Below are 26,029 nucleotides of genomic sequence, written 5' to 3'. Positions count from 1 at the left end.
TTTATGTTTCTGTTATCTTATTGTAGCTACATACATTTTAAAAAACCCATCAAAATGGAGAAACACAGTAACTGAAATTAAAAACTCAATAGATGTATTTATAAGTGGATTGAGCCAAGTTTAAAAGAGGATTAGTACAATGAAATATATGTGAGTAGAAAAGTCTGGATTAAATCATGAAGAGAGAAAAGGGATAGAAAATACTGAAAAGAGCATAAAGGACATAGGGAACCTAGTGAAAAGATATAACATGCATGTAATTAGAGACCCAGAAGGAGAGGAGAAAGAGAATGGAGCAGAAGCACTATTGGAAGAAAACTGATGAAAAAGACTTAAGAATCATTATGAACTGCAAGAATGATAACTACCAAGAAAAACACACCTATGCATATCTTAGTAAAACTGTTAAGAATGAAAATCAAAGATAAAATCTCAAAAGCTTCCAAGTAGAAAGACACATTACCTTCAAAGGAGTAAATATTGGGATTAATCTCAATAATATTAACCCTATATAACAGTAATAATAAAGTCTTGTGGGATATAAAACATATGTGAAATTAATGCAAATGGAAGTAATAAAACAAAAGCTTTATGGGGAGGTCTTTAGAGCCCTTACATTGCCTGAAATAGGCAATGATAATAATATATATGGTAATCTTCTGTATCCTTGCTGGTTTCATATTTGCTAAGAGAATAATAAAAGAATGCATATCCAATAAGCTAAAGAGAAACTAGAATTTTAAAAAACACTTGTTTAATGTAAAGAAGATAATAAAATTGAGTAAACAAGGACAGAACAATAGGTATGAATAGAAAACAGAGACATGGTAGATATATATCCCAGTATACTAAAAATTAGAGCAAATGTAAATGGACTAAAAACTCTAATCAAAAGCTAAAGATTATAAAACCAAATTAAAACAACAGCAGCAGCAACAATAGCAACATGTTTCTTACAAGAGACAAGTTCAGAGCTTAAGTATAAAGACAAAGGAATATTGAAAGTAAAATGGTGTAAAATGATATACCATGCAAGTTACCCAAAATAAAGTTGTTATAGCTATATGATAACAGAAAAAAATAGACTTTAAGGCAAAGAGCACTACCAGACACACATTTCATAATGATTAAAGTGTCAATATGGCAGTAAGATATAACAATTCTAAATATGTAAACATCCAATAATTAGCAACCAAATACGTAAGGCAAAAATTGACAAAACCAAAATGAGAAATAAACAACTCCAACTGTAAGTTGGAAATTTTAACAGGCCTCTCTCAGTAACTCATGGAACAATCAGATAAAAATTAATAAGGAGTTAGAAAATTTGAATAACATCATTAATAAACTTGGAGTCCACTGTACCAAAGAAATTCAGAATTCACATTTGGAATATTTTCCAAAAATGCTAGGCCATAAAGCAGGCCTCAACAAATTTCAAAAAATGGAATAAGACAGAGTATGTTCTGGATCATACTGCAGTTAAGTTAAAAATCAATAACAAAAAGGTAGAAAAAAATATTGTGAAATTGAGTTATATGCATCTAAATAATTGATAGATCAAAAAAGAAGTAACATTGAAAATTAAGGGAAAAAATTAACTGAATTTTTGTGGGATGCAGTTAAAATCGGGCTTCAAAGGATATTGATAATTTTAATGCATATATTAAAAAAGAAGAAAGGATGAAAATTAAAGAACTAAGTAACCATCTCAAGCACTTAGGAAAGAAAAGAAGATTAAGTACAAAAAATTTTTTTAAAGAAATATCAAGATGAGAGTAGGGGGAGGGATAAATTAGGAGGTTGGTATTAACATATACACATTACTATATATAAAATAGATAACCAACAAGGAACTACTGTATAGCACAAGGAACTATACTCAATATTTTGTAATAACCTATAAGGGAAAAGAATCTGAAAAGGAATGTGTGTATATATATATATATATATACACACACACACACACACACACACACACACACACACACACACACACACGCACACATATATTATACACTGTGCTGTGTACCTGAAACTAACATGATATTGTAAATCAACTATACTTCAACTTAAAAATAAAAAAGAAAGCAGAAATCAGTGAAAGAGAAAGAAATCATACAATAGAGAAAATAAACCAGTTTTTTCTTTCAAAAGTCTAATAAAAATTAATAAAACCTTAGCAAAACTTACTTATAAAAAATTGAGGCACACAAATGACTAATTCAGTAATGAAAATGGTAGTTTATTACAACTTCTATAGGCATTAAAGAGCTAATGAGCTCATATTTTTAACAACTTTATGCCAAAAATATTTAATTTCAATTAAACAAACAACTTGCTAGATAAGAAACAGAACATCTGAATAGTACTGCATATATTTTAAACATTGAATCTGTAATTTGAAAACTTTCCACAAAGAAAGCTCTAGTCCAGAAGTTTTCACCAAACATTTAAGGAAGAATTAACACCAATGTTTTACAAACTATTCCAAAGAATGAGAAAAAAAAAGAATAAGCACTTCCCAAGTTGTTTTATGAAGATAGATGCAAAAAATTAAAGAAATTATAGCAAAGTGAATCCAGTGATATGTATAAAAAACCAAGGTGGGTTTGTTCCAAGAATGCAAGGTGAAAGGTTAGTTTAACATTCAAAAAACTCAAGCAATGTAATTCACTACATAAATTATAACTGATAAGAAAAATCAAATGATTATCTCGTAGATGTAGAAAAAATTATAAAGCTTAATATGCATATTCATGATAAAATAAATAAATAAAAACTGTTAGTAACTAGGAGTAGAAGGAAACTTTCTTAATCTGATGAACAGTATCAACAAAAGGCTTACAGAAAACATCATACTTAATGATGAAATATTGAAAGCTTTCCCAATTGAGACCCGGAATAAGACAAAGATATCTGCTATTACTTCTATTTAATGTTTATTAATGATTTTAGTCAATAAGTTAAGGCAAGAAAATAAAAATAAATTAAAAGATTTGAAAATTACAAAAGAAGAAATAAAATTGTCATTATTCACAGAGGACATGATTGTGTTCATCGAAAATCAGCAATAATTTGCAGGTAAACTATTACAATTAGTAATGGATTTAACAAAGTCTCTAAAACCAAAATTAATATAGGAAAAGCCATTGTACCTCCATATACTAGCAGCATACAATTAAAGAGTAGAAATGACTGTATGATACTACTTATGATTGATCAAATATCCAGGACTTAATCTAATAAAATAGGTATAAGACCTCTACAAGAAAAATAGAAATACCATTGAGAAAATTTTTAAAAATTTAAATAAATGAAAGTATATATCATGTCAACAATTAGAAAGCTCAGTATTGTAAAATTATCAGTTGTCTCCAAATTATGTCCCCCACACAGAGACCTACATATACACAGTCATTGACTTAGACAAAGGTGACACTACCATGCAGTGGGGAAAGGATGGCTTTTCAGTAAATAATGTTGGGTAGCTGGAAATCCACATGGAAAATAAAAAGAGTCTTGACCTTTACCTAATAGCATTGTCAAAATTTAAATTCCAGGTGGACCATAGATCTAAATGTGAAAGGTAAAATTATGAAATTTCTAGAGCAGTGGTTGGCGTATATTTTCTATAGTTAGATGGTAAATACTCAATGCTTTGCAGGCTATATGGTCTCTGTTGCAGCTACTCAACTCTGTTATTGCAGCACAAAAGCAGTGACAGTCAATATGTTAATGCATATGCATGGCTGTGTTAAATAAAACTTTATTTTCAAAACTGGTGGTAGGCTTTAATTTGCCAACACCATCTTATGCATTGTCAACAAAAGCAGTATTGCCCCCAGGGGGTTGAAAATAGTTCTCTGGAGGTGAAAAAAATCTTACTCTTTTTATGTATAAAATACAGATATACATATAGTACATAAACAGATATATAGTGTATTTATAGTATTAAAGTTGCACAGTGGAGGGGTGGGTAGTAATTAGGAAAAAAAAATGTCAAAGAGATCTCCTTTGGAGGTGTGATATTTTAGTTATCTATCGCTGCAAAACAATATTACAATATAACAATACTTTAGTTATCTATCGCTGCAAAACAATTATCAGTGGCTTAAAGCCACATGTCTGTCACAGTTTTTGTGAGCCAGGAGTCTGGGCATGGCTTAGATGGGTCCCCAAAGAGTGCAACTAAGGCATTGACCAGAGCCGGTTCATCTGAAAATTTGCCTAGGGGAAGGATCCACATCCAAGCTCACAAGGTTATTGGCAGAACTCAGTTATTTGCAGGTTTTGGGCCTGAAGACTTCCATTTCTTCCTGGCTGTCATCTAGAGGATACTCTCAGTTCCTTGGGAAGCTTACAATATGGAAGCTTCTTCACAATCAGCAAAGCAGAGTCCACTAGCAATCTTTGGTAACATAATGGTGGAAGTGACAGCCCATCACCTTTGCTGTTCTCTATTGGCTAGAAGCAAGTCACAGGTCCCTCCTGCACTCAAGGTGGGGGGATTACACAAGGGCATAAATACTGGGAGGTGGGGATTATAGGGACCACCTTAGAGTCTATTCATCACAGAGATGGAAAAAAAGGTTGAGAAACATTTTTCTAGAGGATAGCACAGGAGGATGTCTTCATGATATTGGGGTAGGCAAAGATTTCCTAAATAGCACAAAAAGCACTAAGTACAGTAGGAAAAAAAAAGATAAATCAGACTACATTAATATTAAAAACTTCTATTCATCCAAAAACACCATTAAGGGAAAGAAAAGACAAGCAGCAAAATGGGAGGAGACATTAAAATACAGATATCTGACAAAGAAGACAAAAACATTTTTCCAGAATATATACAGAGGTCTTGTAAATCATGAAAGACAGGTAAATGACTAGAGAAAAGAGCAATAGACTTGAATAGGCATGTCCCCAAAACAGGATTATCTAAATGGTCAATAAACATGAAAATGTGTGTGTATCATTAGTCATAAGGAAAATGTAAATTAAAAACACACCCAACAGGCTAAAGTTATAAAGATAAAAATGCTTGCAAAGATATAGAGGACCTAGAACTCTCAAACACTGCTGGGGTAGTGTGAATTCGTTAAGAATCGTTTTTGGCAGTGGTCTTTGGCAGTAGATCCTTGCCAGTATTTCCTAAAAGTGAACACATGGATATATCTATGGCCCAGTAATTCCACTGCTAGATATATATCAACAGGATATCGTGACGTACTGAAATGCTTATGGCAGCAACATTCATAATAGTTAAAGCTGGAAACAACCCAAATGTTCATCAACAATTGAACAGATAAACAGATAAATTCCATTATTTACATAATGGAAATCTTTATAGCAAAGAGAGTAAAAGATTTACTGCTTCATGCGACAGTATGGATCTCACAAAATAATATTGGGCAAGAGTATAGACTATGTGATTCACTTATACAAATTTCAAAAGTAAACAAAAATAATCTATGGTGATAAAAGTCAGAATAGTGATTCCCCTTGGAGGTGGAGGAGCTAGTGACTGGTAGGGGTCATGAGAGGACTTTTGGGGAGCTGGTGATGTTCTATTTTTTGATCTGGATGCTGGTTTTAAGGATTTGTTCATTGAGCTGCACACAAGGGTTTGTGTACTTTTCTGTGTACATGTTGTGCTTCTATAAATTGTTTACTTAAAAATGATATTCGTTGAATTACTAAAACCCAAATACAAAATCTAAATCACCAGTAGACAGAGAAACACAGATTAAAGTAATAATGAAATGTCACTTCATTCAACAACATCTATTTCTAGAGGACATGTGGAGGAAAAGGAACTCTAACATATTGCTTATGGCAATATGAAAAGTTACAGCTGTTATGAAAAGCAATCTATGAAATTAAGCTATATATATATATACACCTATAACCTAGTGCTCTTACTGCTGGGAATCTGACCATAGCATTAAGAGCACTAGTGTATATAAGGACATATATTCAAGGGCATTTATTGCAGCTTTGTTATTGTGGAAGAAAAACTGGAGGCAAAATTAATTCCTATAAATAGGGGAATAGCTGAGAAAATGTGATTTGGCTATACCATGGAATATTATGCAGCTTTTTTTTAAAAATAGGATTAGAAATATACCTTTTGCCATAGAGAGATTTACATGAGGTTTTATTGAGCAAGATGTAGAAAAGGGTAAATATATTTCCTCTTTATATTTGTATAAAAAATGACAGAGAAACAAAAAAACTCTTATTATGTATATGACTGTGTGTATGTATATGCATATGTAAATCATCATATTAGCATAGAGAAAAATACAGATTACATACTAGTTCACTAACATGGATTAGAGTGCTATTATAGAGGGAGGGGGAAAGAGATGGGAAAGAGATGCCAAACAGAAAAGGGAAACAAACGCAACACATTCATGCTTTTTTGTAACATTACCTGTGTATATGCACAAAGAAATTAAATAACTTTAAAAGACAAAGACCAAATAATAACTTTGTAGTCATTTTATGAAAGAATAAATAAATTAGTTCTTTTGCATCTTCCATGTTTCTAATAATTTCAGACATTAAAAAAACTTAATCCTGGGTTATGAACTCCAATATTTTCTTCTAAATATGACTGAACTGTTTATCTTCTTTTTTATTTTTATTTAATGGTTAATACATTTTTACTTAAAATGTTTGTCTTGAAAATGTTCAGTGTAATAATTAGGGCTTGCCCCACCTTTCCTTGCTTTATTTTTTTCATAGCACACATTGCCAAGCGAGAGCATACCATCTGCTCACTTACCTCCAGGCCTCCACACTGACTGGAACTTGCATGCTCTGAGGCAGGGCTTGGGTCTAGTGTCTACCACTGTGTCTCCAGTGTCTGGAGGAGTGTCTGGCAAACACTAGGTGCTCAATCAATGCTTGAGCAGATTTATTAATGAATGCCTTTTCTAGTTTGACTTCTCTACACTTGAGTTCATTTCGTATGCTCAAGAATTTATTCAGCACATGTTTAAAGAGTGCTTACTATGCTAGAAATAGGAATAATCACTGCCCTAGAAATAGGAACAAACAAGGGAGGAAGACATGGCCCATTCTCCCAAAGCAACAAACATTCCAACTGGAGAAGAGACCAGAAAGTCAGTGACTACATAGAACGATATGACAGTGCTAAGCATGATGGACTAATGGAGTGCCAGGGAGGGGCACTTCACTCCTAATTCAGCCTAGTTGGTGGTGCAGGTGTGCAGAAACTTCCAGAAAACAGTAATCCCATGAGAGAAGGCACCAAGCCTGGGAGGGAACAGCTCTGGGGGTAGAGAGCAGGGCCCGGTGGCTGGAGCCAGAATGCTCAAGGGAATACCACAGGGAACTTGGCTACAAGTAGCTGGACAGGAAGGCTGACAAGGAAGGGCTGGGAATAGTTTCTGGGTCAGCAGGAAGCTCATTATCAAATCACCTCAATACAGGCATGGCTGACTGTCCACTGAGGGATCCAGGTAGAATTATGGCAAAGTTCTTGTTCTTCTGCCTCTGCCAAAGTTGAGCTTGAGAAGAATGGGTTGAGGCAGCTTGGTACTGAATCCTCCACACCCATTTCCAGCAGAGTTTTCTGGGTTAGCACTCTCCTTTGAATCATCTCTGGACCTCAGCAAGTAGATTTTTGCTTGGGGAAGGTGAGATTCAAGGCCTTGAGATGCTACTGTAGGACACAGGTCTGTTGGTTTTCAGCTGAAGAGAGCTTCTGAAGGCCCACTGGTACCTCAGATTCCTAGGTCAGGGCTATTTTCTCATCTCAGTGATGAGCTGAGAGCACCTCTTCCCTGAGCAACAGTTCTATCTATATACCTTATATGAATTCTCCTGTCAATTAGTTGTAATGGTTTTTTGCTTAGTGCACTAATCCCCCTTTCCCAGCACTCCTGGGGTTAGTATCAATAGTTACTATGAATTGGGTTATTACTGTAGCTCATTAAATTTTCACAAGAATCCTATGAGGTAGTCAGTGTTATTATCCCCATTTCCCTGATGAAGAAACAGAAGGATAAGTAACTTGCACGAAGCCATGCAGCCAGAAGGTGACATGGTTGCATTCCCTGACATCCCAGGCTTTACAAGTTCAGGAAGCCACACATGCTATACTTCTCCTTAATCCCTGATTCATAGAACTCTAAACTACTGTCCCTCCCCAGCTCTGCCTGGACTTCCCGGGGAATATTGGTGAGTTCTCCAAACGCCTCCTGAGTTCTTCCCACCTCCAGGCAGCATCTGGCTCTGGAACACTGCTTGTTCTTCTGAATGTTGCCTTTGTAGGCTCAAGGTCAGCTTCCTTCAAGATGCTCCTGCTCTCCTGGAACCAACTCTTCCCCAAGTATGAGAGGAACACTTCTGCCATTCCTCTGTTGATATAGAACCTAACACAGGCTGGCTGAGGGGTAGGCTATGACAGGCAGGATTACTGCACAAAGGGTTTATACTGAATGTTAGTGATGGTTACCCTGAGTCAACAGGCCCAGGTCCCTTCACAGGGACCCACTACTGCCCTCCTCTTTCTCTTGATACTTGCCCGCCTCTCTCGGGTAGAGGTCAGCCTCCGTGCCTTGTCCCCATCTGCTACCTGTTACTAAGTCTACCCCAAAGGAAGTAGCCTTGAGCATGACGGCCCAACCCAAGATCCAACTGAGTCATATCCCAAGGCCTGCAGCCAGGAGGCAGTTTTCCCTCACTCAGTTCTCCGGCCCACCTTCCAAGGTCTTATTTTTCAGTCCTGTGATTAACCTTTGACAAGGATGAATGACAATGAGAAATCAGCTTCCTTCAAGAAAAGCCCAACCCAACCCACAAGGATACGATCTTGCCCTTTGACCTATAAAAGATGTCTGAAATCAAAGTTACAAATCAAGACATTTCCCAGACTCCAACTTATTTAGTCTTGAAAAATACCATCTGTGAGCTATCAAAAGTCTAAGCCAACACTAAACCACTCCTTTCTTCTCTTCTCCAGCAACAAGTGTTGACCAGACTTGGACAGGCTTTCTGTCATCTTCAGGGCCTCCTCTAAAAAATGCCTCCTGAGAACAAGCAATATTATACCAAGAAAGACAGCCTAATCCAGTAGTTGTGAAAGAGGCATTTCTTTAAATGTTTCTGCAGAGTGCAACTCTAACCACCCCTCCCCACCTCCATCACTCTTGTTCAAGATAGCCTGTTAACATTGTTATGCAGATACTTAGCTCTTTGGAAATCCATTCGCTTTGCTTTGCTTAATCACAGGGCTATTGCCCAATAATGAATCCAAGAACCCACCTCTAGCAACAAAGAAAATCACTTGAAGCTTCCACCCTCTTTACCAGGACTATGTAAACCCCAGGACCAATTCTCAGTTTGAGGATCAAGCGTTGAATGCCTTGGCCTTCTCTTCCCTCAAGGGAGGAAACCTCTGCAAGGAGGAAGTTTCCAAAGCGGATGATCTAAAAGTGATAGTTGCTAACATCCTGTGTGCTAGGCACCATACCAAGCGTGCCCCTTTGTTTTCCAACAAGAAGAGTGAAACTCAGAGAGGTTAAGTGGTTTGCCCAAGGTCCCATAGCTGATAATTTGGAGATCCAGTATTTGAACCTAATCAGTCTGGCTCCAGCCCCCTTAACTGCGACCTACAGGTAAGGAGTGAGAGCCCAGGCGGGGGAGGAGAGTCAATGAAGATTCACTCCTCATCAATAAGCAGACTGTGTGTACCATGACATTCTCCTGGTACAGAATGATAAGTCCATGTCCCTCCATGGTTCTTATAGATAGCTCTGTGATGAGACCTCCATTTCCCTACTGTCAAGGGGAACCGCTGAGTGTGGTTCCTTTGGTCCACTTCTCAACATTGCTATTTCTGCCAGGTCTGGCCCATCCCCCAGGGCTGGCATCTGCTGCAGATGCTCACTTCTGACAGCTAAGTGGGCCCTGCTGTCACTGAAGTTTCCTATCAACAATGTCTTTGTGGAGGTTGCAGGAGTAAGTTGGGGGAAGGAATTGGTCAGCCGGAAGGGGAGAAAGGAATTCAATCCAACTCAGTGGAAGTTGCCAGCTTGATTCATTTCTTTCTATTTTCCTTTCTCAACAGAGTCCTTTCTCATGCCCAAGGGGCTCTCCAAGGGCTCTCTTCTCCCCCTAGTCTACCAAACATCCTATTTGTTTTGGATACAGAGGTGGAGCCTGACAACTCTTTATGGTATTCTTTTTTTCATTTTTTTTTTTTTTTTTGCTGTACGCGGGCCTCTCACTGTTGCGGCCTCTCCCGTTGCGGAGCACAGGCTCCGGACGCGCAGGCTCAGCGGCCATGGCTCACGGGCCCAGCCGCTCCGCGGCATGTGGGATCTTCCCGGGCCGGGGCACGAACCCGTGTCCCCTGCATCGGCAGGCGGACTCTCAACCGCTGCGCCACCAGGGAAGCCCTATGGTATTTATTAATCAGGCCCATCAGCACTGTGTTTAGTAGACAATCCTTTGCGTATGTGGTATTGGTTACGTGTATAAGCTCCTTTATTTAGTATCTTTTACACAAGAGGTAACTTTAAATGAATTCATGTATTAGATGAATTAAGTCTCAGAACAACAAATACCATTGCAAATGTGATTATAGAACCACAGTTGATAATGTTTGAGAGTTCTTAGAAAACTAGAGATGACCACGAAACAGGAGACCAACAGATGGTGAATATTTTTCATGTAGGAAAGATAGATGGCATGTGGGAATTGCAGACTGATGAGTGTGACACCTCTTACCAGTAAAACACCAGAATGGAGTAATAAACAGATTCCGTACTCTAAATTGCTATGCATAAACATAGATTCTCAAGGAATGAATAGCTCACACAAAATAACCTCGTTGATTTCCACTTGGTTATTTGATTTATGAGTTAGACAGCAGTATGAGCATGGCTCCTCCTTGCTTTAGTGAGCCATTTGACAAGGCCTCTCTGGAAATTTTAGTATAGGAGATAAAGACATGTGAGTTGGCTACTGATACATTAGGTAAATGTGTATCTGGCTAAACAACAATACCTAAAGGATGTTGATAAAATATTTTTAATCAGCAACTAAGACAAGAGTATTTATGACATGTTTATCAGATTTGCCAAGAATGCCAAACTGGCAGGAATAACTAATAATTAGATGATGCAACTGGGATTCCAAAGTCTCTGGATAGAGTGGAACTTAGACTAAAGCTAACACTAACAAAGTGAATGGAAGCAGTGAAAAGTTTTTCATTTAGGTAACAAAAAAGCAATAATATAAGCACAGGAAGAGTTGACATGAGTTAGCAGTAATTCCTTGTATTAGATGGGCATGCTTTGGGCTGCATGTAACAAAAATACATGTTCAAGATGGATAAGGCAATTTATCATCTCCTATAACAAAGAAACAGAGGAAAAGTATCTGCAGGTGTCAAAGTTTTACTTCTCTGAAAGTAAAGTGGTTCTCAACCAATGGGGGTGGGGGGTGGGGGTACTTTCCCCCAGGGAATATTTGACAATGTCTGGAGACATTTTTGGTTGTCACAGCTGGGGGGATGGTGTGTGCTACTGGTATTTAGTGGAGAGAGAGAGGCCAAGGATGCTGTTAAACATCCTACAAAGTATAGCCTCCACAACAAAGAATTATCTGGCATAAATGTCCATAGTCCTAAGAAACTCTGATTTAGAGTAATCTTTACCTGGGAGAGTTGAGGGATTGCCTTCCCAAAAGTCACATGAGAGAGGGATGGATATGTGAACAAACCTGTGGTTTGTTAGGAAGGAAGAAGGGAAGAGATGAATATTTGAATATTGGGGAGTCTGCCATAAAGACTGTATACTCATATTAAAAATATCTATTGCTTTCATTGACTATGATCCAGGGTCATTGCTAGCCCATAGAAGGTCTCTGTGTGAATTAGAAAAGGCACCCCCTTCCTCAGACACTTTACTGCCATCTGCTGGAAATTATTATAAGAAATATATAAATCTACAATCTGTTGTAAATAGAGCCCCCTAGAGTTGTGCAGTATGTAAACTCACTATACATTAGAGCATCCCTTCTGTGAGTCTGGTATGATCCAGCTATGTTAAATGGCAGTTGAAGGAGTAGCTTAGGACTTTACAAACAGGAGCTGTATGTCCCAAGTAAGGAAAGTAAAAAATCTCACTGTATTCTGTATTAGACCATAGCTAGAATTCTTGGTTAAATTATAGGTTCCATAGTTTAAGTTAAAAAAGAAAAAGACCAAAAGAAGTTGGACAGGAGGAGGAAGAGTCAATAAGTCATAATATATGAAAAATGGTTTAAAAAAATAGGAACTGGAGACAAAGAGCCTGAAGAAGAAAACACGAGAAGTGAACTGGAGAGTGCTCTACAGTTACTTAAAGGGCATTAAAGAGAGAGAGATCAGGCTATATCTGTGCTTCTCCAAAGGACAAAATTGAATCCAATGAGTGGAACCAGAGAATCATGAGATCTTAAGGCTTGATGTTCAATTAATCAACTTCCACAAATAACATCTACATTCCTTCTACAGTGCTTCCCAGCAGTCATCCCACCAGGGCACCTTCAGTCAATCCTGAAGATTTTGTTCGTTACACTGAACTCTGTCTCCTTTGACTCCCATCCATCATTCCCAGTCTCCTCAGCTGCTCTCTGATGACAAGTAGGTTTCAGAGAGTCAGATTTGCTTTACCTAAGGAAGTATGTTTTACCAGGGTTTCCACTCAAGGTCTATCAAATAGAAGATGGACAAACATTTGTCAGGATCAGATTCCTCATCTTCAGAAAAACGTGTTAAATCTAGATCTCCAAGTTCTATCCTAGTATCCAAGTGGATTATGGCCTCTGGGTTACAGAATTAGGCATATGATGTTCAACTATGTTGCTGCCAGGTTTTCCCTCCCAATTCCTCACCTTTCTTGTACACATTTGCACAATTTGGCACTTGAATTGACCATAATTAATTTAATTAGTCCCCAATTGATGAACCTTCAGGTTGTTTCCAATTTTTCATTATTTCAAATCATACATATAAACATCCTTATATATAACTTTTTAGTTCTCAGAAATGGAATTGCTGACTAAAAGGGACAGACACTGCAAACTTAGTCTCCTTAACAATTCACATCAATACTCTTAATCCTTCCTATCAAGCTGATAAATTTTAATTTGAATTTCTTTGAGCATCTTTTCTCATATTTATTGATTTCTATGAATTGCTTTTCATAATCCTTCCCCTTTTTTCTGAGTTATCAATATTTTTAAAAAATTCTTTATATATTGTGATTATTAATGATTTTTTCTGGTATATATATTACAAATGTTATTTCCAGTTTTGCATTTGTCTTTTCAAGTCTTTTTAGGTCTTTCACTGGACATAAAAGTTTAATAAAGTCTGACATTGCTTCATTTTATAACTTTTAGGCTTTAAGTTATGCTTAGAGAGGTGTTACAAATGGAAAGATTATGCAAGTACTCTCCAATATTTTAATGGTAAGATGCTTTACATTTAATTACTTAATAAAATTTATTTTTGTGTATGGTGTCAAGAAGCTATAGACACCATATTTTTTTCAAATGAATATCTACATATTCTGACACCATTTATTTAAAAGATTCTGCCTCTATTAATATGATTGCAACCTTTTTTTGTACTTCACATACTTAGTTCTTTTTATATGTGTATGTACATCCATCTATTTTTACACTCTTTATTCTCTTTGATTAATCGTTTTCTTGTTCTGTATCTCTGTCACACAATTTTTATTACTGTATTTTATAGTACTTTCTGATAGCTCATAAAACAAACTCTCTCTTTCTCTCTCTCTTTATTTTTTTTTCTTACAAAACTACAATTGATTTGCCATGTTCAAATGTTAAAATCGCATTGGGTTTTTTATTGGAATTAAATTAAATTAACAGAGCAATTTGGGAAGAATTGACATTTTTACACAATTAAATCTACCCATCCAAAAACTTATTGTGTCTCTCCATTTATTAATTCAAATATTCTTCTATACCCTTTTTAAAAAGTTTATAATCTGTTTCATATACATCATATACATTTCTTATTAAATTTGTTACTAGATATTTTGTAGTTAAGCATGCTCTTTGAATGAGTTGTTTGTTTTTTTTTTAACATTTTATTTTCTAACAGGTTGTTGTTGGTATTCAGGAAGCCCACCTGGCTTACAAGGAGTTTTCATCAAGACCAGAATTTAACTTTAGCCAAATAACATTCTGCATCTATTGAGATCATCACGATTTTTTTCCTTAATCTATTAACATAAATTAATGAATTGCTTAACATTGAATCAGCCTTGAATGTCTGGAATAATTAAGCTTGGTATTTTTCTCTTTTAAAAGTTGTATTGATATATTGAAAGTTCCAATGATTTATTTAGGATTTTTATACTTCCATAAATTGGTTCATATTTTAGTGCTCTCTTTGTCAGATTTTAGCATTAGGGTTAAATGAGTCTCATAAAATTGTTCTGGAAGGGCTTTATCTCTAAGTATAGATAAGAAATATTTGCCCTTTGGAGATCTGATAGAACTCACTTGTAAAACCATCTGGCCTGAGGTTACATATTTTATTACCTTTACACTTTCTTCTGTGCTTATTGATATTTTTAGGTCTTCTGTCTTCTCTTGAACTAATTTTGCTATTTATATTTGTCATGAAAAGTGCCCATTTCATCTAGAATTTCAACTTTACAGACATAAATCTATATGACACTAACTTTAAAAAGTTTTTCCTCCATATATGTAATTATATCCACTTTCTTATTTATAAAATTGTGTATTTGTATTCTTTTTCACCCTTTCCTTTTTTATCTTGCCTGTCCTGAAAGAGTTTTTTTCTATTTTATAAAACTTTTCAAAGAAATTCCTCATGAATAGTAACCACATCTGCAGTGTTCATCTCAGGATCCCCAGGGGTTTTGTGCAGTACCTGGCACAAATTTGGCACACAATAAATATTTACTGACAAGGTAAATCAATAGAGTTTTGTTTTGGCTTTCTATATAAATTCTTTTTTTCTTTTCTCTCTAATGTTTCAATTTCTTCCTTCTACTTTCTTTTGATGTCTTGTTGTTTCTTTTCTAGTTTCTGAAACAAAACTCTCAAGCACTCCCTTTCAATGTTTTATTTTTAATAAAATGATTAAGGTAATGAATTCTACTGTGACTGCAGCTTTGGTTTCACCTCATAAGTTTTGATATATTATTTTCTTTGTTATTAATTTTTCAATAGAAAATAATTTTAAAATTGTTTCTAAGTGATCCCATTTTTAGAAAACTTTTTGGTTTTTAACAGTTATTCCTAGTTTTATTGCACTGTGGTCAGTTTTGGAAATTTATTGAGAATTTTTTAATGTACTTATACATGGTTAATTTTTGTAAATGATTCACAGGTATTTGAAAAGATGTATTTCTATATATTGGGTATAAAGTTCTATCAAATACATTAAATCAAATTAACTGTGTTATCTAAATCCTTTTGAACGTCTGTCCAATTCTGACAGAGATGTACTGATACCTCCCACTATGGCTATGATTTCATTAAATTCTTGCATTTCTAGCAGTTTATACCTTTCTTTACTTAGCTTTCAAAGCACAAAGTTTCATTAATATTGGATATTTTCACTGATTATACTTTTTAAAAATAAATTTATTTATTTATTTTTGGCTGCATTGGGTCTTCATTGCTGCACGCAGGCTTTTCTCTAGTTGCTAGTTGCGTCGAGTGGGGGCTACTCTTTGTTGCAGTGCGCAGGCTTCTCATTGAGGTGGCTTCTCTTCTTGAGGAGCACAGGCTCTAGGCACGCAAGCTTCAGTAGTTGTGGCTCAAAGGCTCTAGAGCGCAGGCTCAGTAGTTGTGGTGCATGGGCTTAGTTGCTCCACGGCATGTGGGATCTTCCCGGACCAGGGCTCAAACCCTTGTCCCCTGCATTTGCAGGCTGATTCTTAACCACTGCACCACCAGGGAAGTCCTATACCTTTTATAAATATAAGTTATTCCATTTTTTCCAATCTAATTTTTTGCCCTGAATTCTATTTACTCTGATACTGATATTGCCATCCCTGCTTCCAATCCTTTTCCTAATTCCCTCTCTCTCTCTCTCCCTTTCTGGTGCACATTCATTTCCCAATATATCTTTATCCACATCGTTACTTTTCACATTTTATATCAGTTTGGTTTACATGTTTCTCTTATAGACAGCACAATACTGGATTTGGCTTTTACAACCAATCTAAGATTTTTTTTTCTGTAAATAGAGAATTTGACTTAGTTACACTTATTGTCATTTTTATGTTTGATCTGATTCCTGATATTTTATCTTCTAGTTTGTATTTATTAATAAGTTCTATTTTCCTTTTTTAAGTTTTACTGTATAAATTTTTGGTTCTTTTTATTCTGCAGTAGTTTCAAAGTCCTACATCCTATTACTATCTTATGATTTGTTATCTCTAATTTTTAACAAATAAATCTGAATAAAATATGCACCTTAATAAACAGTGTCTCAAAAAACAAAATGAAAATTTGAATATGCTTTTTTAAATTTATTTCCTGTGTCTTCCTACTTCCCAGATTTTTACGCTTATGTTTTTCTTCTTCTTATAATCCTTCCATAATACTTGCATTAAATTTCCAAATCTCATTACTAACACATTCATTTGGATTAAACTATTTCTTATATCCTGGATCTTCCTTCACCTGGATTTATTTTTCTCTGATTCATTTTCTGCTTTGTTTCTCCTCAACCCCTCTGCCTTGCCCTTCCAGAAAGGGCATGCAGGTATTTTGACTTCTCTGTTCTAGAAATGCTTTTCTTTGTCTCTCACCTATGAACGTCAGTTGGGCTGGTATAGATTTCCAGGTCACCATAATTTCCTCTAGTAAAGGTAGGTGAGTGATGGCTGCCAGGCTTCAGAGGTGGGGTCTGCCTGGGGTGGGGACTGACTTGAACCACAATGGTTTCCTTTCAGGCTGGGTGGGCAAAGAACAGAGCAGCAGGCCACAGTTCTCAGTAAAAGGCTCATGGCCGTAACAGCTCCCCACCTCATCCTCAAGTGGTATATAGCCTGGGGGCTATAGAGTGCCTTGGCCAACAGCTGGGATGAAGAGCTCTGGGCAGCCCTGGAAGACCATTAGGTTTTTGCTGATAGCTTCCTGGCCTCCTACTGAGAGAACTTCAGGGCACATGTGTCTTTAGCAAAGACAATGATGTCAACAGGAAGAAGGAAAGGAGTTGCCACTGTGGGTGCTTTAGGGGATTTCACCATCTTTCAGATTCCTTTCAATTCTCCATATTTGTGGTACTGCTCAGAGTTTGTGGTACTGTGGCCCTGCCACACCCACTTTATTCTTCAGTCCACACTGAGACATGGTAAGGAACACACGTAAAATGAATCCACCACTCTCACCATGGAGAAGTGACCCAGTTTCCAGTCATGTCCTTTCAATTTGCCAGCCAGACTGTCTTGCCACACACCCCTGTTTGCTGACCCTGTTGCTGCAAGCACTGGGTCCTTCAAAGTTTTGTAGGGAAGGCCATTCCTCTCACTTTCAGGGGCAATTTCTTCACCTATAATGCATGCTCACCTGTGTGCTGATTAGATGTCCCTCCAACCTGACACTATCTGCTTCATTTCTTCCAGAAATTTCTATAAATGTCTTCTCTTTTCATAGCAGCCTCCTCTGTTTATCAGTGCTGCTATGGACTTTTCCTAACTCTTGCTCTTATTGGTCACCATCTCCCAATGGTCTCTCATTGGTCATTTCAGTGCCTCTTTGGGAGGTTAGAAGTGCCATCCTGGAGCTGCTTCATGATGGTCCAGAAGGAGTACAGCATTCAGAGGGAGCTAGGGAGTGGGTACCGTGCTGGGAGACCAGGATGTACAAAGGTAAGCCGTATGAAAGTTCATGGCCCATTAGGGGGAGACAGGAATAGCTGGACCATTGGCATCATTGGCCGGTTGGACAGGTGTGGCCTGAATCAGGGTTGGGAGACACTGGTTGGCAGAAGCCAGATCCCGAAGAGCTGGCATATGATGCCAAAGAGTTTGAACTTTGCTCTGCACACTCTGGGAGTTGTAGAAAAGGAAGTGAGGTAATTCGGTTTTGTGTTTTAGAAACATCACTGTGATGACAAGGTGGAGGAGGTTGGATGGATGCTAAGAAGCAAGAGGTGGGGAGGAAACAACTGCACCAAAGGAAGGGAAGCAGGAGCTTCTGAGCACCTGAACTAGGACAGTGGCCCCAGACACTGACAGCATGAGATGGATTCCAGAGATAATAGGGAACTATAATCACTCAAACCTGGAGACCTATTGGATATGGGGGTAAGGCAGAGGGTAGAGTCAGGGATGACTCAGAGATTTCTGGTTTGGGCAACTCAGAGGATTATGTTTCTATTCATCAAGATAGAGAATACAAGAGGAGAAGCCGGTTTGGGGGGGAAGTTAATGAGTTCATCCTTGAAATTACTGCTTTTAAGTTGCCTGTAGAGTGACAATAGGTTGGGCCAACAGTTGGGTCTGGAGCCCAAGAAAGAAGATGTATCTGGGAGTCATTAGAGTGTGTGATAGTTAATGGCAACATGGATGGGATTGTCCTGGGAACATGCAGAGTGAGCAAGGCTGGCTTCATGGGTGTGTGACCACACAGAGCCCTGTGCTCAGAAGGGCCCCATGCTTGGTTTAATGCTCTGCTGTCGCCATCTTGGATTTCTTAATTTTCAGAGTAGGTGCTCCACATTTTCATTTCGCACTGGGCCCTACAAATTATGTAGCAATTTTTGCAGGTAAGAAGGACAAAGACAAAATGTTCTGAAGCACCAAGCTGAAAGGGGTGGGTGGTACAAGAAAAGCCTGTGCCAGGTGGGAGGAGATACAGGAGAGGTGGGTAGTGGAAGCAAAAGAAGCGAGGACTCCGGAGTGACCGTCACGCGGAGGAGTTCTTAGCGACCTGTGAGGGGCTGGGAGCAGCAGCTGGCTCACACTGTTTGAGAATGAAAAGGACGAGGACACGTAGACAAAGAAAGTAGACAATACAGATTTCTAGTTTGGTGATAGTGTGGAGAAAGATCCAGAATCAGAACACTTTTTACCTCTTCTCTTGCTGCCATTGTAGTTCAAACGCTCATCAGCTCTTGCCTGGACCGCAGTGTTCTCCTAACTCCTCTCCCTGCTTCATCCTTGCCCTGATTGTCACGGTAGTTGTGCTGAAACTTAAGTCAGAACATGCCACACTTCTGCTCAAAACCATCAAAGTCTCCTCCTCTCAGAAGATCATCAAGTCTTTATTGTGGCCTGGGGTCAAGGACTTGCTGCTCATCTCCTGCCACGCTCCTCACTGGCCAGCTCCGGGCACACCAGCCTTCTTGAGTCTCTTCAACATTCTCAGCGTGCCACCAAGCTTTGCGCTAGCCAGTCCCTCAGCCTGGGATGCTCTTCCACCATGGACACCCTGAGTACCTCCGTCTCTTCCTTGAGCTCGGCTCAAAAATCTCCTCTCACACATATACACTACCAAACGTAAAATAGATAGCTAGTGGGAAGCAGCCTCATAGCACAGGGAGATCAGCTCGGTGCTTTGTGACCACCTAGAGCGGTGGGATAGGGAGGGTGGGAGGGAGGGAGACGCAAGAGGGAAGAGATATGGGAACATATGTGTATGTATAACTGATTCACTTTGTTATAAATCAGAAACTGACACACCACTGTAAAGCAATTATACTCCAATAAAGATGTTAGAAAAAAAAGTCTCCTCTCAGTGAGATCACCCCTCGCCAGGTTGTCTGTCCCCTAGTCCCCCTGCCCTGCTTTATCTTCATCACAGCCCTTAGCATCACCTGATTTCGTGTTGTTATTTTTTCGCTTTTTTCTCTCCATCCCTTGGAAAGTAGATGCTGAGCTTCTTTCGCAGTTGATCTGTTTGGCCGGCCTTGTGGAAGAATGGCGGCCCTGGGGACAGCTGGAGGTTTATGGACCTGACTTCCCAAATCAGAAATTAAGGTGTGTTGTCTAGTGATGGGGAATATTCATTTGTTTGTTTGTCTCTTTGTTTCACAAAAGGATTTCAGGCAGCTTATAAAGATGCATAAAATTCAGTGAGATGACATAAATTAGAAGCAGGTGAGAAAGAAAAAACTGAAAAAGCAAGGGTAAAGCCATAAAGTGGAGCCAAGGATGGGACTAATACAAAATAAACATACCATAAACTTTGATCCATTTGCTAGGGGTGGGCCAAAAATTTGGCTCTAAAACTTCTAACAGCCAGTGCCAAGATGAAACACGATCAGCTGCACAGTTCCCAGGATCCTCAAGATTAAAGCAAACTACTTGCCTAGGAGAAACACCAGCATTCCTGGTGTCCCAGAGAACAGAAAGAAATGTCTCCTTAATCTCTCCCCTCCGCCCCCAGCGCGCGCGCGCGCGCACACACACACACACACACACACAAAGAGGACAGCGGATAAGACAGCGGGCAAAGCACTCAGAGGCATCTTTGCAGCAGGCACGGCTGTCAGCTTTGTTTCTTACATTCATCAGCGGGGCATAGGAGAGTCTGCCTAATGTGAAATGCAGTTAGTTGAGGGGCTAGGGATGTGAGGTTCGGTACAGCTACACGAGTTCCTGATGATCTGAATTTATCCAGCGGAAGATGTCAGAGCAAATGATGGAGGGTGTTATCTGCAGATCCCTAAAATGCTTTTGAAGGAAAGTGTCTCTGGGCCAGATTCAGGCAGACAGTGGGGACTTGAAGTTCTCATGACTGGCCTTCCCTGAAGCCCTTCCAGGTGACGAAATTTTGTATAAGACCCAGTAAGCCGCCAGATGTCAAACTGGGGAAGGTTGGACATCTTCTTGTGAAAATCAAACAGGCCCAGAAAATAATGATGGACTCAGTGAAATATGTTGCGAGTGACTTGAGCCTGGGAACATTTTAAACCAGAGCTAGCTAAACACCAACCCGCTTTTTTGTGTGTCAGTGAAGTCTCCTGGACGCAGAGTTCTGAGCAGTCTCCTTCCTGCTAAACCTTCCAAGATAAACCATTCGTGAAGTGCAACGCAAGGAAGCTTGGAGAAGACCTGCGTGGGATGATTCACTGACGTTAAAAGCCCAGGGATAGCACCAAAAATCATGATTTTGCGAATAAAGGATTTGATCTGAGGTCTTTCTTTCTGGCAACAATTAGACAGCAGGGCCAGATGTCTCCTGGGTCCGAATGCTGAAACCAAGCTGCCCCAGAAAATCTAGACTCTGGGCTGCCAGGAGTTTGAACAGAGATGGGGTGGCCCCTCCCCAGGCCTGGGCCACACTCCTGATAAGGATCCCAGCCACCTCCCAGCCTCCCCCGGATGTTGAAAGTTTCCAAGATAACAAAGTGCCCCTCCTCTGAGTTCCTGGGAAGGAAGGCACTAGGCGAATAAAAACCAAGCTCTGGGTGAAGAGCTCGAGGAAGACCTGAATGGCAGGGCAGGCTCCAAGCCTGCCAGACCTCCACACCCCTCAGAGCCCCAGCTCCCAAAACTAAGTTCTCAGCTCTAGGACCAGGTCAAAGAAATGGGTTGGCAGTCCTTCTAGCATCTTCACTAAATCTTTCTTGACACGATTAAAACATTCTGTCAAATCCACAAATATTCAGCACATCCACCAGCCTAAGTCTGATGTATCTGGAGCCCTAGGAAGCCCGGGCTCGCTCACGGCCACCTTTCAGCTTCCTGGCTCTGCTAGAGCTGCCTTTCAACCTCCAATGCCTTGTGCAGAATCAGCCCCTATGGGGGCTCCGCCCTCCCCCTCTCAGCTATCCCTCCAGCCCCCTCTGTCCTCTGGGCTTGACCTGACTTCACTCTCTCCACCTTCTCACTCTTTCGCTGGCTCTTCGGGGTTAGTCATAATAGCCCCTTACTGGCAGGGCAGGAGATCTCCTGATCTGCCCCACAACCACAAGGAGGTGGGTGATTGGAAGCTAATTGTTATCTCAATTTTGCAAATAATCAGGCTCAAAAATCATCCCATTGTTTTCTCACAGCTATGCTATGAGTGAATGTTCAGGTGGGCGACAGAGCTCCAAGCTCCAGGCTCCCAGCCTGCAACTCACCACTCCTACCCAAAGCCAGCCACCTTTCAGGACAGGTCAGCCTCCCACAGGGCCACTGGAGCGCACAGTGGACAGGGGCGTGTGAGGGCGACCAAGGCGAGAGGGGGTGCTAGGGCAGTCTTTGGGACACGATTGCCATCACATCTCCTGTTTCACTTCATGGTGCCAGGGAATGACTCAGCCAGAGGCAACTCAAGAGTTTTCCTAGTGCCACCCTTCACTTTATAGCTGGGAACACTGAGGCTCAGAGAGAGGTAGGGGAAACAAGCTGTGCTCCTATGCAGAGTGTCCACGCCACGATCAGAGCCGGGCAAAGTGCAAGACTCAGTCAGAATCGGGGGAGGATGGGGATTCTCACTCACACACACATACCTCCCCTCCACCTCCCATGTGTCTGTGCCACCCTGTATGAGTCCTGACTACTAGGTCTTCCAGGAAGAGTGTAGGGTTGGGCATCAATTCCCTCCAGCCTGGACAGCTGACCATCTGGATGGCCTTGGACCTGCCCTTTAACCTTGGAGAGCCTATTCTCAGCCTTTACCATAAAGGAGTTGACCTGAATGAGTCGTACGTCCTTCCGGCCTCGGTGCTCGTCATACGATTCCAGAACTTCCTTTAGGAAAGTGGTAACCTCCTCGGAGATACGAGACGTGGCTGAGTGAGGTAGACCCCGTGGGGGTCTGAAGGAACAGGTTAAGCGTCGGATTGCAGTGGGAGCTGGGGGCAGGAAGTCTGCCTGGAAGAGGGCGGGAGGAGGAAGGACCCTGAGGGGAAAGAAGAGCAGGAGCCCTGGGCCAGGGAGAAGCCTGCGAGCTGTGGCCGGGCCAGTGTGGGACTCCGCGGCTGCAGCCCAGGTCAAGGCCCCGGAGTCCTCGAATGGCCAGTCCCTTCTGCCTCCAGATGGAGAAGCCGAGGCCCACCTTTAGCTTGTATTAACCTGGAATGGCTCTTGCCGGACATTTTTACAGGCAGGGTCTGGTCGCTGCTTCACAGTCTACCTGTGCAACTGGGGTTGAGAGCCCCAGTTTGCAGGCCAGAAAACGGAGGCCAGAAAAGTGAAGTCAGGGCAGAACTGGGACAGAAGCTGGGATGGCAGGGCCCGGGCCGGTGCTGTCCCCACTGTGTGGCCTTGCACACCCTCAGCACGTCGTGAGCAGACCCCCATGTCTCGGACCTGATGAATGTAAATGCTTAGCTCTCAGAGACAGGCTTGGAATCTAAGACGGCTTCCGGTCAGAAAAGCAGAAGTGTTCTGCCCCAACTGTCCACATTTTGTGTTCAGTACTGAACTCACCCACACGCTAACCTTTTCATTCATTTCACTCATGAAACCCCACATGTAAGGAGTTCTGTTTGTGCACCGGGCTCTGGGCTACATTGTAGTTTTACAGTTTCTCTAGGGCACAGGCATTAAAACTATCTGCATGGTATTATTATGTTGCACTCAAGCATCGCTGGAATGTCTAAACATTCCCAAAACCCTTGCGTGAACCCCCAAAACCCTCAGGAAAAGCTGTGTCACATCCGGGCGAGGGGCGGAGCCTGTGGGAGCTGGGAGGAGGATGGAGAGCGGGAGCCTGAGGGACCTGGCAAAGCAAGGAGGTAATCGCGGGAGAAGTCCCCTGCCATCGTTACAGAGGATCTTAATTAAGATCCCGGGAATAGAGACAGCTGCTGTGGGAACCAGATCCGGCAGGGATGGCGAGGCTGCCCAGAGGTGCTGAGTGTTCGCTCCTTACCTGTCATTAGGGAGTGGGAAATCGCCCCATAACAAAGCCGGCCAGGAAGGAATGTGACAGATGCCATTCACCTTAAAAACAGTGATGAAAATAAATGTCAGAGTCTGCCAAACATTGTGTGTGAAAACTCCTGAGGGGAAGGAGATCCCCAGAGAGAGGTGAGGTGTGTCCGGCCAGGACGCAAAGAGTGATGCCTGGATCTGGGAGCGGAGTTTTGCCTCAGGGTGGCGGTCTCGTCCCGGATGCACCTCTCCTGGTCTTTGACTTTTGGGCCACGCCTTTCTCCCCACTATCCCAGCACCCTGCCCAGTTACCTAACGTGGTTCCTTCGCTCCCTGCGGCTACCGAGTCAGAGCCGTGGCAGGAGAAGCAGAGGTCAGAGCTCGGCCACCCCAGAGGCTGACACTGGGTCATGGTCGTTTCCTGCCTTGGACCCCCTCATTTCCCTCTTCTGGAAGGCAGTTTATTTTCTCTCTTTTGCATTTGTGATGTAGATAATCTCAGACAAAAAAGTAACCTCTGAGCCAAGGGGGCTTCACTCCAGCATAATCCAGAGTGTGGGGAACCATGACAGGTTGGCATTTCAGACTCAGGACTTTGCCGGTGCCTGCCTGGAAAATGGATACCGGGGGCCAGCTGGCCAGTCTTTGCCTTGGCGGTGTGCTGATGTTAGACGGGAGGCTGGCGGGGGTTGGGCAGGGGGGTTGTTGAGCAGAAGGCTCTTTGTGCCAAGGCTGGGTCTCCACACTCCTCTGCTGACGTGTGAGGATGGTCAGTCCAGGTGCCTGTGTGAGCCTGCCTTAAGAGAAGGCTGAGGAACGGTGGCACAGAGACCAAGAGACAGCAACAGGGGCAAAGAGAGATCCAAAGAGCAAGCATCAGGGCTGCAGGACAAGGGCGCACCAGCTGCAAAGCAGTCTTTACTGAGACACTGGTGCTTCCCAGATAGCTACCTCTTGGCACTTGACCTCCAAATCCAACGCTGAGGGAGGCCAGCCCGTCCTCTCCTGCCCCGGCCCTTAACTTTGAATCCTGCATGCATCTCACGGCAAGTTCAAAGTGAGGTCCGATGACTCTTCCCCTCCTTTCAGAAGCAGATGTGGCCAGGGCTCCATCACAGCCTTGTGCAGGGGAAGATCCACCTCCCCAAGGGCGGGATTGCAGGTCTGTTTCTTGGCTTCTGAAGAAATTTTGTGATGTCCTGTCACTTCATCCTGGCCACAGACTTCAGCCGTCACAGAGGCATAGGGTGGGAGGGTGGGATAGGCCCTGATACACCTTTGGCCTATCTCATATCAATGCCAAGGGCCAGAGGAACTCAGAGAGGGAGAGCGTGGTATGGACCAAAGGGGTCAGAGAAGGCTTCCTGGGGAAGGTGACATGTGAGCGAGCTGTGAAGGATGGATAGGAGTCAGCACAGAGTGAAGAGCACACCCTTTGTGGTAGCACCCGTGTGGACGGTGAACTGATGTTTGGGAGAACATACCTTCCTTGCGTCATAGGTGATGGAGGGAAAGTCATGGTGACAGAACATCTGTGTGGCCCTTGCAGTCAGACGCTGCTCTGGGGTGAGGGGTGGATACGGTGAGGATTTGTACACAGAGCCTTTATGGGCACTCCATTTGGGTGTTTGAGTGGCTGCTCTCGCTTCAAGGGCTGGATCCAAGGAAATGGGGCCACAGGTATTGGGCTAGCAGGCTGGCATGCCCAGGAGCTACTCTGGCATCCTCCCCACCTTTTGGACTCTGGCTACTGGGATATCTCGTAGCCTGGGAATCTGGGCCTGCCTCCTTCTCTACATGAAGCACGAGGGAGGCACAGAGGCGTGGTTTGGCTGTAGCACGCAGGCTAGAAGTCTGACCTAAGGGGAACCGCCCGACAGGGGAAGCCTAAAGCTCGCTGAGAGTTCAGGATGGTCTCAGAGGCTTTAACAAGATCCTTGTCTGCTGGCGGCCGGTAGCCCGCTCCACACCTGTGAATCATGGAGGCCCCGGTTCTGGGGAGTGGGACTTGGAAAGGTCAGAGTTCAGCTCCTCCACTTTTACAATAATAAAAATAATGATTACTACCGCAGCTGACAGTCCATGGTCCAGGCACTGCTCTAAATGTTCTTCCTGCATTAACTCATTTCATCCTCTCACAATCCTATGACGTACGTGTTTTATCCCCATTATAC

This window comes from Globicephala melas, chromosome 12 (genome assembly GCF_963455315.2).
Source record: "Globicephala melas chromosome 12, mGloMel1.2, whole genome shotgun sequence".
In the NCBI taxonomy this organism is placed as follows: Eukaryota; Metazoa; Chordata; class Mammalia; order Artiodactyla; family Delphinidae; genus Globicephala; species Globicephala melas.
This window is presented reverse-complemented; position numbering follows the sequence as displayed.